Raw genomic sequence first — 14,512 nt, 5'->3', positions numbered from 1 at the left:
ATTTGAACATGTGTAGGTTCCATAAATCAACGAAATTTGTATTTTATATAATATATATTTTGAAATTTAATACAAATACAAATGAATAAACATTAAATTTATGTAACTTTATTTTATTTTTAAGATTAACAAAAATAAAGTTATTTATCATGTTATCCCTCTTCTACTATAAAACACTATTTAAAATGAACTATTCATATATATGTCATGCAAATATATATTATAAATGTTTAAATAATAATAATAATAATAATAATAACAATAATAAAGAAAGAAAAAAAAACAATGAGTATTACTTGTCACAGGGTCCTCTTGTCCTCTTTGACCAAACCTGTTCACCCAAAAACCTACTTGCAAAGGCGAAGATTAGTTGGTGCCCGGGGGTGCACCCGTCCACCCCAATGTTTCGGTTAGAAGTGTATAGGTTCCGATTTTTCATTCGGAAATTTTAAAAATTATAGAGGATCGCCTCCCCCAATTATTTTTCCTAAATATTTATACAATATAAAAATTAAAGTAAAGTTTGTTACCACTTTTTATATCCTAAATATTTATACAATGTATAAATTAAGGTAAAGTTTGTTACCACTTTGTATATAAGTGATGGGTAGTTTTGTAAATATATTTTAACTCTTATTTGTTTAACCCTAGATTACCCACCATGCAATAAATTTAATCGCAAGTTTTTATGTGTAAGAACAGGTCCTTTGAATGAATGATTTTTTTTAGTTTTATTTGGAACTATTATTATTTGACCTGACCCGAATCGATAGCCGAACCGACCTGAAACATAACGATAGGAAAAATTTTTTTGGGTCCAATCACTTTACGCCCCCTCGACACTTTTGGTCAAGCTCCGCCACTGCCTACTTGTCCTCACTCCTGACAGACCTCACAAAGATAAAACTAGTCATGCCTTCCAAACATCATTGTCACTCTACCTACTTTAAAACCTAGTCTTGGTCCGCGTAATAACCAAAAACATGAACCCTCCCAAATTAAATTTGTATGCTCAGTAGCACAGGCAGTCGACCCTAAATAAATAAGTAGAAAACTAGACGCATCTGCCGGATTTTTGTTCCTGATGATCTTATTTTCACCCTCTCTAGTTACTCCCTAGTCATAGTCTCCCATCTACATCTTCTCCCTTCTTTTCAAAGAATCTTTCACTATGGTAGTCTCTTTGGTACATTTTTTGTTTGTGTTCTTCATGGATTTACATTATGTTAGTTAACGACGTCTTTCTAAGCTTTAATATGGAACCTACCACATCTTTTTTAGGTTTCGGTCAGTGTTCATCAAGGTACAACTCTACCATGTTTTAGTATGTATATAAACTTGTTTTACGATATGTTAACAATAGGCTGTTTGTGAATGTTACATGAGTGTTTCGGTTATGTTTTTAGCTAATTTCTTTAGCACCATGAGCATACAATAGGGGAGGTGGTGTCGGTTATTACACGTAGACCAACCACGATTCGCTTTTGTCACCTCTTGATTCGATTCATGCTCAATATAGACTGGTAGACAATTATCCGACTCACATTTTGACACAACATTTCTACCCACCTACATCTTTGTCCAAATGTAATTTAATATTAGCGTTTTATAAAAGATTAATTCTTAAAAGTAGATATACTTAATTAGTTAATCACTAATAAGGGGTAGAAACTAGGGGTGTGAATTTCTGACACGATCTGAAAACACGACACGAATCTAATACGAAATTCGCGGGTTTAGATTTAGTCTAAACGGGTTCGGGTCAGTTTCAGGTTGAACCCGCGAACCCGTTTAGCTAAACGGGTCAGGTTCGGGTCAACCCGGTCGGGTTGGCGGGTTGACCCGTTTAACCCATTTATATTAAAATTATATTTTTACAATATGTTTTATGTCATAATTTGATTAGGTGTGTAATTTTATGTCATAAATATAACTTAAAAAGGGAAATTGACATAATATTTTATGATTTTAATGTGATTTTATTATATAAATTTGTGTTTTTTATAGTAGATGTTAATTTTAATATATTAATTTGCTGAAAAAATTAAAAAATAAAAAATTTCGGGTTGAATGGGTCGGGTTCGGGTCAGCCTGAGAATATTCGGGTCGGGTTCGGGTTTATATGTATGACATAATTTTCGGGTTTGGGTTGGGTTCAAGTTCGTCTAAAATTTTCGGGTTCGGATCAGGTTAAACCCGCCAACCCACGAACACGACCCGTTTAGCACCCCTAGTAGAAACCACAAGGGTCGAGGTGAGTTGAATCTCTTGCTAGGTGATTTGCCACTCTTATGGTCTTTAGTGTAAACACTATTGATAGAAGTGGCTAAATACGGTGGTTTAAGCATTGTTTATAATTTAACTATTGCTTGACACATGTCATATATGGTGGAGTTTAATTATAAACCGTGTTGAAAAATAATTTTAGTTTAAATATTAATAATTAATATATGTTATAGATTCAAGGAATAACTAATATTGAAAAGTTTAGGTTTTTTAATCTTAATGTTATAGGTTAAGTTTATATAAATGTTTAGTTTTATTGAAAAGTTTATGTGTTTTTTAATCTTAATGTTATAGGTTAAATTTATATAAATGTTTAGTTTTTTTGTGTAAATATATATGTTTAGTTTTATTATTATGTTATGATATGAATGCTATCATATTTATGTATTTTTAGTTTGCATATTTTATTATATTTTATTTATTAAAAGATATACGAAGATAGTATATTATATGTGTGTGTATATTTACACAAAAAAAAATTATAACGATAGTTTTCTATTGTCAAAGATGATTTTTTTTCTGACAAATTGAAATTATCTTATGCTCATAGTTTATGGATTATTTTTTTTTCTAACATTTATCAGAAAGGGTTTATTTGTCGAGTACACATTATATAACCCTACAAAAAGCAACTTGGGTTGTCTCTTTAAAATGAAAAGTTACGACTTTTAAAAAACCACACATATACCCAATGGTTTGGATGAAAGGTTTTAAATATATCACACCCCTTTAAAAAAGTCACAAACTTTCAAACTACTTTTAAATATATCACACCCCTTACAAAAATTCATAAGTTTTAAATATATCACACCTGTTACAAAAAGTCACAACTTTTAAATATATCACACCCTTTCAAGAAGTCACACTCCTTTAGACTACTTTTAAATATATCACGTCCCTTACAATAAAAACACTCCTCTTATATACATACGAAAAGACACAACACTTCAAATTAATTTTAAATATATCACACCTCTTACAAAAAGTCACAACTCTTAAATATATCACACCCATTCAAAAAGTCGCAAACGTTTAAATTACTTTTAAATATATCACGCCCCTTACAAAAATCGCAACCCTTCATACACACACACACACACACAAATGCAATAAAATTTCCTATGAAATGAGCGACACTGTGCACCAAGTAATTTACTCTAAATTTTAATTAAATATGATACATTGTAATATTATAACTACAGTGCAATTGTATATCAAATACATAATTTAATAAACCACACTCTTATTTTTGTTGATGCATCAGTTTAATCAAAAGCTGCGAAATTTTTTTCAACCGACATACACAACAAATGATGTAACAGTACTTTCTTCAAACGGTGCATAACTTTTTTGCAACCGACATATTTAGAATAAAGAATGTATATAGTAATTAAATTACCAACACTTTCGTTAAACGGTGCATCACTTATTGTTATATTTTTTTTTGCAACCGTCATGCATAAAAAATGATGTATATGATAATTAATTCACCAACACTTTCTTCAAACGGTGCGTCACTTTTTTGTTGTTGTTTTTTTTTCTGCAATCAACTAACATGATTCGCGACTATTTAGAATGAAAGTCGCAACTCTAATCTAAACCACAGATGGCATCGTCTTCAAAGACCATCTTGCTTAGAGAACAAAATCAAAAAATTTTCGCTTCTATCTGACATAGTAATAATAAATATCCCGCCGCAACGTGCAGGTAGCGTCAACTTGTTTATCACAAAATGGTTTATTCGACGCATTGCTAATGTTTTTATCTATTTTTTTTCATAAATATGTTATTATTGTTAGTAAGGATAAAACAAAAGGCAAGGATTATACGGGTGGAGATACAATAGGAAGTTTATTTGGCTAGCAAGGCTAGGAAGTGATCCTGACCATCCATTAAGTTAATCAAGGGCTACGATTAAATCAGGGAAATTGAAAGGAAGAAAAGAGGCGCGTGAGTTTGTTCAAGGGCATTCTAGTCAATCCAAGCCAATAGTTTCTCTCTCCTCCAATTCCCCCCTATTTTTGAAACGTTAATAACTCTTTCACACGACATTATTTTTTTATAAAAATTGCACAAAAAAACGAGCGTTTTTTATCTTTAAAACGAGTATACTATTGCTATATTTAAAAAAAAAAATTAAAACCCAGTTGCGTAAAACGCAATAGAAAAACCACCAGTTACGTAAAACGCAATGAAAAAAAACATAAAAATGACATTTTTCTAAAACGCAATGCACCAAAAATACAAAGAAATGACTTATTTGTAAAACGCAATGGCCAGAAAACACAAAGAAATGTCTTATTTCTAAAACGCAATAGCCTAAAAACTCAAAAGAAATGTACTTTCTAAAACGCAATGGACTAAAAACACATAAAAATGTGTTTTACCTAAAACGCAATGCACCAAAAACACATAAAAAAGTGTTTTACCTAAAACGCAATGCCAAAAAACACAAAGAAATGTCTTATTTGTAAAACGCAATGGCCAGAAAACACTTAAAAATGACTCATTCTAAAACGCAATAGACTGAAAACACCTAAAAAATGTGTTTTACCTAAAACGCAATGACTAAAAACACTTCAAAAATGTGTTTTACCTATAACGCAATGACTAAAAATACTTAAAAATGTGTTTTTTTTTCTAAAACGCAATAGCCAGAAACCACATAAAACTCTCTTATTTCTAAAACGCAATGGACACATAAAACTGTCTGGGAACTCTCTATGACTGTGAACTGTCTGAATTGTCTATAAATTACTGTCTTCGAAATGAGCCAATTTCTGGAAAATTATTTTTTCTGATGCATTTTTATTACAGCAATTTAATCAGCAACTAAAGCAGCTCAACCCCAGCCAGGGGCTCTGCCCCTTGGACCCCGCTACCAGGGGCGCTGCCCCCGGACCCCCGCCATGATCGTAAAAATGAAATTAAAGAATTTCTTACATGGATCGAAGTGATTTCTTCAACAATTGACGAATTTTGAATGATTGAAACACTTATCAGCGCTCGAATCGAACGAATCGAGTGATTATCTCCAAAATCACCGGAAAAAACGAGATTTTTTATGAAATTAAACTGGGTTTTCTTCAAAAAAGCTGAAGAACACATTGATCGGGTGTTTGAATCATTGATTGCTGATGAAAATCGCACTATAATGTAGTGATTATTGAGATAGAAAGTGAAGAAATGGTTGAAGATGTGGGTTTTGAAAATGGTGGGTTTTGAAGTTACTGGGTTTTGAAAAGGAAGAAGAAATGGTTGGATTGACTAAAATACCCTTTTTCTTTATTTTAAATGTTGCCACATGTCCTAATCCTATTGCTTCCTACACTTTCTAGCCAAAATAAACTTCCTATTTGATCTTTTCCCAGGATTATACTAGTATTATAAAGAAATACTGAATTTTAATAGTCCTAACTATTCGCCTTTAACAGCCACCAAGCATAACTTCAAAAATAATTGCTCATGTTTTTATCTATTTTTATTTTCTTAAATATGTTATTATTGCTAGTAATGATAAAACATAAGGCAAGGATTATACTAGTATTATAAAGGAATATTGAATTTTAATAATTCTAACTATTCAGTCATAACTTCAAAAATAACCATTCAAAAAGGCAAGTGTTTCTATGTCTTTACTAGTGACTGCTATGTCTATTTTTACTATTATTTTAAGAGTTCCAAGGTGCCTTAGCCGGTTCTTACTGTTATGTCTTTTATCTATTTTTAGCAACATTTTAGGCCAACTTCACTAAAGGTTAATGATTTGGAGAAGGGCATGGATTGGTGGGTTCGGAGTTTGGCTTATATTAAAAGGGAGCGTGAAGAACAATCAAGGCAGACGGTTCACTCTAACCCACGGTGGACTCTCGAACAAGATGACAAGAAGAAAATAGACCAAATTTTAACGTGCAAGAACTAAATAAGATGAAGCAAAGTTCTTCAGAGAAGAGAAAGAGAAGCCCCCTGAGAAGAAGAAAGAAGATGAATATAATGCTTTTAAGAAGTTGCCCGAAAATGAGAAGTGGATGAGGGTTGGGATGAACAGACGGAAGAAGAACTGTATAAAACAAAACTAAATGATTCCGAGTGTAAGTTAACACTCACAAGTGGATTCCAAGTAAACACGAGATTTTGGAAGGACCTTCTGGCATTTGATAATTCGCAAGGCTGGTTTGAGACGGATGCAAGTATAATTTAAGTTGTTTAAGTATAGTTTACCTACTTTAGTTTACACTTTAATTGTTTTGATCAGCATAGCATATGGAGGCATGGATAATGTACCTCTACTTCACAAGGACAGAGGACGAGACTTGGAGTATATTACCGACGTGCTTTGTTCCCGAATTAATGAGATGGCGTGAACAAATTTCTCAAAGGGACGCGAGTAGGAATCCATATCCTATGTTACTAAAACCCGACATCGACACCGTAAGTTTTAACTTTTTAAACATAACTGCCGCTTTTATTTTCTACTAAGACGTTACCTATCGTTTTCAGGTGTTTGTTCCAGTTAACATACCAAATAAGCATTGGTTTCTAGTGGCATTTCGCCTGCGGAGTAGGAATCCATATCCTACGTTACTAAAACCCGACATCGACACTGTAAGTTTTAACTTTTTAAACATAACTGCCACTTTTATTTTCTACTAAGACGTTACCTATCGTTTTCAGGTGTTTGTTCCAGTTAACATACCAAATAAGCATTGGTTTCTAGTGGCATTTCGCCTGCGGAGTTGGGAGATGCAGAGTGGAAGTTAAATAAAACCAAAATAATTCTTAAAGAAAGACTAGTCGTTTACCCGCGCGATGCGGCGGGAAACATATCACTTAGGTAGGTGAGTTTAGGGCTATGTACGGGGCGGTTCGGTTTTGAGCCATAACCAAAACCAAATTCGCGATGCAAAGGAAAACTCAACACTTGTTAGTAATTCTAAGGGTGTGCATGAGAAGGTTCAGTTCAGTTGGGTCATAACTAAAATCTAGTAGGAAACCCGCGCGATGCGGCGGGAGAGACAATTTACAACGCGATCTACATTTATGTTAGTTTATCAATTCTCTTGTGACGTATTGCATGGTACTTCTGTTAGATTTCTTATTCGTATTGTATTTTATAAATGAACTAGAAGGAGCACCCTCCACGTTGCGGTCGGGTACACATTTTGATAACGAAGCACCTTATCCTATTCAGTCTAATGCTTAACCCAAACGGATTACAATTTGAATTCAAATAAAGAATAAATAACTAATTCTAGCAGACCCGATAAATTGAAGATTGAAAGACTTTATACTTGAAAATCTTTTATTCTTACTTTACTTTTATTGGTCATCAGCATTTACCATCCATCCCAAAGATCCCTTAAATCTCAGTTTTGGTTGCCTAACTTCGTGGATTTGCTTTTGTAGTCTACCTTCAATTCCATTTCTATTTCCCATTTTCTCTAGCACCTCACATCCTTCAATTCCATTTCTAAGTGCATAATTTTAACTACCAGCATGATTTATAAGGAAGTGAGTTGTACACAGGATATTGATATGATAAAAGCGGACACGACATATATTATTGCAACTGTTGGGCACATAAAAAATCATACACAAACAACGTATGTGACGGCAATATATCTTAATAATTATATTAAAGCTATCGAAATCTAGGTTGTGTGGCAACCACCATCCCACCATCCCACCATCATCTGCTTCAAGGTGTTTTCGACTTGGGTGCCGATGGAAGCAACTGCAAAACCCAAATCAAATGTCATTGTAACTAATCATAACTTGCAATAGATAATCGTTGACGTTCTTAATACGTGAACGGGGTTATGACTTATGAATGTACCTGATAACATGATATGAGCGAGGTGGTGAATCCGAAGGCTCCTGTAACGCGTGGAGTGATCTTTTTAGGTGCCAGTTGAAGCAGCCCAACAACAACCACTACATCCATCGCTGCTTTGATCAAGGCCAATGTCCTCTCGTTTTATGTTGCAAGTTTAGCACGATATTGTTCATTCTGCAAGCAAAGGAGGTAAGTAACCAAATTATTATTTTGAAACAAAGTGCAAACCTATTTAAAAAAGGTTGATGATCTACACAAACCTTGTGTTTATCGGCACCCTTGAGTTCCTTACTCAATTTCTTCATTGATTTTGAAAGCCTCCCAAGCTCTCCTAACTGAATAAAACAAATAACGCAATTAATCATAAGAAAACATGTAAATGTTGAACACACGAGTCATCAGCTATGTACCTCAACTAAAGTAGAACAAATTGAAGAACCCATCCAACAGTAGGTGGTGAAGTTGTCCTGGTTTTACACGTAGCCAGCACCACACCACCGTCATAATCACCCAACAAACAGATGGTACAAGCTTTTATCAAAAATCATGGTTAGCTGTTCTATCACACCAACTCAAAACCCCCCCCCCCCCCCCCCCCATCAATTTCTTACATTCATAATAAAACTAAAAGTAAAATAAAAAGACACTAAAAACAGTATGTAAGAACCCTAATTCTTCAAATGTGAACTCTATAATACTTCAAAAATCAATATAGAATCAACATCAACAGATCAAACCTCCACAAAAACAAACCCAAAGAACGCATGAAGATCATCTTATATATGTAAACCATAACAACCACAAAATCAAACCTTAGCCTCTGCAAATGTAATATAAGCAGCAAATTGACAAATCACATACCTAGGTGAACGCTGGAGGTGCTTCGGTGAACGGCTGGGAACTCCGGTGGTGTTCGTGCGGCGACAGGGAACTCCGGTGGTGGTTAGGGTTGGCATATCGTGTATACCCGTACACGATAAGACACGATACATGAAATCTCATACACGAACACGACATGATAACTTATCGTGTCCTTTTTTTCAAACATGAACACGACACGATATACACGAAAATTACCTGTTAATACCTGTTAACACGACTGTTATACACGAAAATTACCTGTTAATACATGTTAACACGACAAAAACACGAACACGCGCGACATGCTATCTGAGAGTTACAGAGGGAGTTTAGGGTTTTATTTATTTATTTATTTTTTTTAATTGAATGAGGAATGAAAATAGAAAGGAATTAAGGAACCCACACGCACATGTCTGATAAGTTTTATTTAATTTAATTTCTTATCGTGTACTAACGGGTATTAACAGGTAAACAGGTATTTAACCTGTTTATACACGAAAATTAACTGGTAATCTCGTGTCTACCCGTTTGGTACATGATACCTGTTAAGGCCATACACGATACCTGTTAACTTCGTGTAGGTTCGTGTCGTGTATCCGTGTAAAATTGCCAGCCCTAGTGGTGGTGTTCGGTAGCGGCAGGTGTTCGTGCGCTGGTTCAAACCACATCACCTTCACCATCGCACCTCTTTCTCTCTCTCTAATTCTGTCTCTATCTCTCTCTAGGGTTTGGTGTTGGGTGGGTATGTAAACAAAAAGAAGAAAAAAAAGGTAGATGATAAATAAAGGAAAAGACAGGAGATGCAATATCATGCATCAACAATTTGTACGTACAACATTACAAAGCACATACCATGAACTAAGCATAAAGTACAACCTCTAATGCCTAGAAATGTTAGAAATTAGAGTATTATATAAATGATAATTTAACATTAAAGTTATCAACTACTATTGGTAACTATTGCCCCAGTACAATAAATTAACACACGAATGAGAAAATATTTATCATAAACATAATCATTTAAAATTTAAAATCGACCCATTTTAAATAGAGTTAAATACTATTTTAGTCATTGTGGTTTGTCCAAAATATCTATTTCAGTCCAATAGTTAAGAAAAGAGTATTTTTATGTTACGTGAGTTCTAGCAAATTCGTTTTACTTTGAGATGAATAATTTTTATACAAATTTATTTTGTTATCTAGTATCAAAATGACAATGGTCAAAATCTATGCACTATTAATGATTGTTTTGGCATTCGGGGTCTTACGTATATGTCGCGCAATTACATGCCCAATTTGAAATGTATATTTTTTTTAGATAATATTAAAGTAAAATATTGTCCTACACACATGTTAGAATTTTTGGTAGGGATGAACTTGGTACCAATTGGTACCGAAAATACCGATAGTGAGAATCCTCAAAAATGATACCTGTACCGGTATTAACAACGTCAAAAGTCGGCAACTAAAATATTACGGTTCGTCAATAAGAACTCGCCTTAGGCAATAAGAACTCGCCTTAGGCGCTGAAGCGCAGCCTAGCGCAACTTTCGCGTTGCGCCCTGAAAGGCACCTTTTCACAGTTTGACCTGTTACACAACCAGACCCGTGTGATGCAGCGGACACACGACACTATTTTGAATAAAATTTTAGAAATCCGTTGAATAAAACCTACAAATTATACTACGTGGCTTGCCTAAAATTAGAATAAATTATTAAAATACACAATGATCTAACTTATAATAAAAGACTCCAAATAACACCACATGTCATTTTCTCCTTCATTCTCATAAATTTTATTTTTATTTGTTTAATAAATTTCTTTTAATATTAATATTAATTAATAAACAATATATAGATATCACTTATTTTTATCCTTATATTTATCTAAAATTAATAAATAACTTCAATTTTATAATTTAGATCCTTTATTTTTTTTACTTTTAACCAAAAATTTTTAATCTTTTGCAATTTAATCCCAACTCTTTTTTATTTTCAATTTTGGTTCACCATACTTTTCATCTTTCCCAAGTTTTTCGTTTCATTTTAAATTTTGTGAGTTAACGCACCGCAACGCAACGTGCGTGTGGGGTTCAACATTTTTTCATATATTTTTCCCGTTTGACTGGTCCGTCGCATCACATCTATTTTTCTGTGTTTGACAAGTTCGTCTAACACGCGGGTCCTGGATGGACTTAGTTATTTTTTTCTATGTTTTACGTTTCGGTTTAATTTCTCAGCAACGAGCGTGCGTGATTCAATGATTTTACGTCTGCTTTTCGCTTAGCGTTATTTTTTTCCCGTTTTTATTTATTTTGTTTTTACGAGCTTTTCCGGTGTTGGTGGTCGCTGACAATGGTATAGTATTGCTACTATTTAACACAGTTTTATAACAACCGCTGGAATGCAGAGGCTTAATACTAGTTAGTTAATATGTAAAAGAATCAAGGTAGCAATTTAACCTATTAACAGCGAAGCCTACTTAGTTAAAGGACCCCTCGTATAAATTAAAAAACAAACAAAATCAAATTCATACAAAAGAATCAAGGTAAACAGCAGCCACAAAGGGTCTGAGCCCAGCCACTCTAAACAACTCCCAGTCATCATAGAGGTTCCCGTGTAATGGGCTTGAAACAGAGCATCCTTTGTGGCTGTTAAACACGGGGGCCAAACCCGGAATCCAATCTTTATGAACAGAGCCCGGACTCGGCTGGCAAACTCAGACTCCCACGACCTGGGCAGCAAACTCGGAGTCCAGAAACCCAGGTAGCAGAACCGGATACCAACACCCCTGCCAACAGACTCGGAACACAGCATCCCAGACACAAAACTCAGATTCCAAACACCCGAGAACCCATAAAAAAACTGGTTTCGAATCCCATAAGCGAAGCCTAACCAATCACACCCTTTGTAGACCCTGTTGTATAACCAGTGAGACCCGATCCAGTGAGAAACATGCAGCAATCAACTCTCGTCAAAAGACACGAAAAGGAGCACATTTATCCACCAGTTGGACTTATCCAGCATAAGACATAACAAAGCAAATAAAACATGCAGGCCTGTCCTTAGCAGAAGCTCAGCCCAATACAGCGCCTTTTCATGCTTTTTTGTCTTCAGCAACAGATTATAACAACGAGTTATAGAAATCATTATCAGGATGTATTGCAGATTATTATAAAATCCCACCCAAGGATAAATGGTACCAGCCTTGGACTCGGTAGTAACAACCCATTTACTCCACCAGATGGTCTTCAACATCAGCAATATAAACCTTTTGACCCATAGCTGAACCTTCATCAGCAGCGAAATATTGTTTGTCCACGTCGGTAGCATTGATGTTTGTCAATGACCCATCTATTATCAACCATTATATAATATACGCAGGCATCTGTAGATGAGCCTCAACCGCGTCATTAAGTTGTAAATATTCACCACAAAACGTATGATGGTAAAGCGGGTGAGTTGAGTCTCAAATCATAAAGTAGTTGTGGCTTCTTTGGGTTGGGTCTAAACTAATTGGGTTCAAAACATAAAGGGTTGGCTCGCCTGCCTGTCAGACACGTTTAATAAGCAAGTCATATTCGGGTTTGGTTGCAAATAAACAGATTAATCCACCTTGTTTAAAATAGAGTGAAAATACGTATAACATACAAATTAGCTACAAGCCTACAATAGATCCTGAGTTTCCAATTCCACCATTACAAAATGATGTTTGGCTGAAAGGTGTGCATCCAGAGGTGACTTGGTCCGTCGGGTCCCTCATGTTTTAAGAAAATAAGCACAGTACATGATTATGCTAGATAGGGGTGTTCACGGTTCGGTTCGAAACCGTGAAACCGGCCAAACCGATCATTGGTTTAGTTTCGTAGTCGGTTTTTAATACAACTTCCAGTAGGCCGGTTTCAACATTTACAAACCGCAGTGAACGGTTTGGTTTAAGGTTTATACCCAAAACCGGCCGTATAAAACCGGACCGGACCATAAAGTTTATGTATATTTTAATTTTTTTAAATATATTATATTACATTTAATTAATTGCTTATTGTTTATGTTAGGTTTAGTTGCTAGAAAAGTGGTCTATATTAGTTTAACTATACTGTAATGTACCGCCCACAAACACATATAACATTCTGGTTGAAATCCAAAATGATAGATAATATATACATAGATACATTCTGTTCTATTTAATTATATGTTCATTTGTTTAAATCTATGTATGGTGTTTAATTTTTCTGGAATATATTGAGCTTATTACATAAGTATGTATCTATAATAAGGTTATTACACAAATTTTGAATAGCTTTGTTTTATGTTATTTTGGACAGTTTTGCATTTTATTCTTATTACATGCATTATAAAAGAGTATAAAAAAGTTAAAACCGTGAAACCAAACCGGAACCAAACCGTTAGTAATGCTTTGGTTCGGTTCGACTTATATGTTCAACGGTTCGGTTTTGGTTATCGCTAATTAAAAACCGTTATTAACGGTTTGACAAAAAGATGCTTGGAATAATTTTAGTGGATAAAAATTATATATCATCTATAGGTGGCAAAAAGGCCTCTCTTGGGTTGGTTAAATTCTAGCAGGGGCAAAACACTCAATTACACAAACAGGTTAGGGTTGACCCTAAACAAGTTTTGGCTGTAAACGGGTAAACACCGCTAGCCCCTTATAGTTCCAGCTAACAAACGATACATAATCACATGATAAGAAACACAAAAACTTTCATCAAACGAAGGACTATGAACAACAAAAGGTTGCCATTAGAATAATATACAAACGTCGCCATTAGAAAAATATACAAAAATCACCACTAAAAAATACAGAATGTGTATTGCGTTTACATGGCTTGGAGGGATATGTTATGTTTCTCGCTTAGAAGATACAGCAGCACCGTTCCGTAACTATAGACCACACTCTCTGTAATGAGCCAGTCTGCAATACGTATTTAGCATGTGAGCACAAACAAATTCAGCAACACAACTATAAATAAAAACAAGAAAAACATGACTTGGAGTTCATACAGTAAAATAGATACTTTGAGATTGTATCATTGGCATATAATGTCACACCCCCAAAATCCACCTGCGGAGTATCACCGCTTGGGAGCGTGACATGACCAGGATCAAGCCACCAATCATATTGAACATGTAATAAATAGTAATAATTATCCATCAATACGAAAGGTGTTTATCAAACCAACATAATTAAGTGTAGCGGAAGCATTTATGTAAAACCCAACATAAGTATTAATGTTTGAAATGTCATAGGTATTTAATACGTAATCACGATCCATCTGCCCACAACGACCTGCTCCTCCTTGTGCAAGCTCCGTTAGTACCTAAGGTCCTGCAAGGCATGCAGCAGAGAGTCAACAACTAGTTGAGCGAGTTCACAGAAAGTAAATGCGTAACAGTAAGTTCGTGAGTATCAAGTGGCTCTACTGGGCCAATATAGGTTTCTATTGGTGGGGGCTTCCCAAATATTAATCCACTAGACTATGCGTAACCATGTGTGTTCTTCACAAC

The 14,512-nt window shown here is 34.7% G+C and overlaps 1 pseudogene; it reads right to left on the bottom strand.

Annotated features, from left to right (window-relative positions):
• Positions 1–7,769: 7,769 nt before the first annotated feature.
• LOC110866323 lies at positions 7,770–8,607 on the bottom strand (annotated as a pseudogene).
• Between the last annotated feature and the right edge of the window lie 5,905 nt (positions 8,608–14,512).

The sequence above is a fragment of the Helianthus annuus genome, chromosome 7 (genome assembly GCF_002127325.2).
Source record: "Helianthus annuus cultivar XRQ/B chromosome 7, HanXRQr2.0-SUNRISE, whole genome shotgun sequence".
NCBI lineage: Eukaryota > Viridiplantae > Streptophyta > Magnoliopsida > Asterales > Asteraceae > Helianthus > Helianthus annuus.
This window is presented reverse-complemented; position numbering and strand designations above follow the sequence as displayed.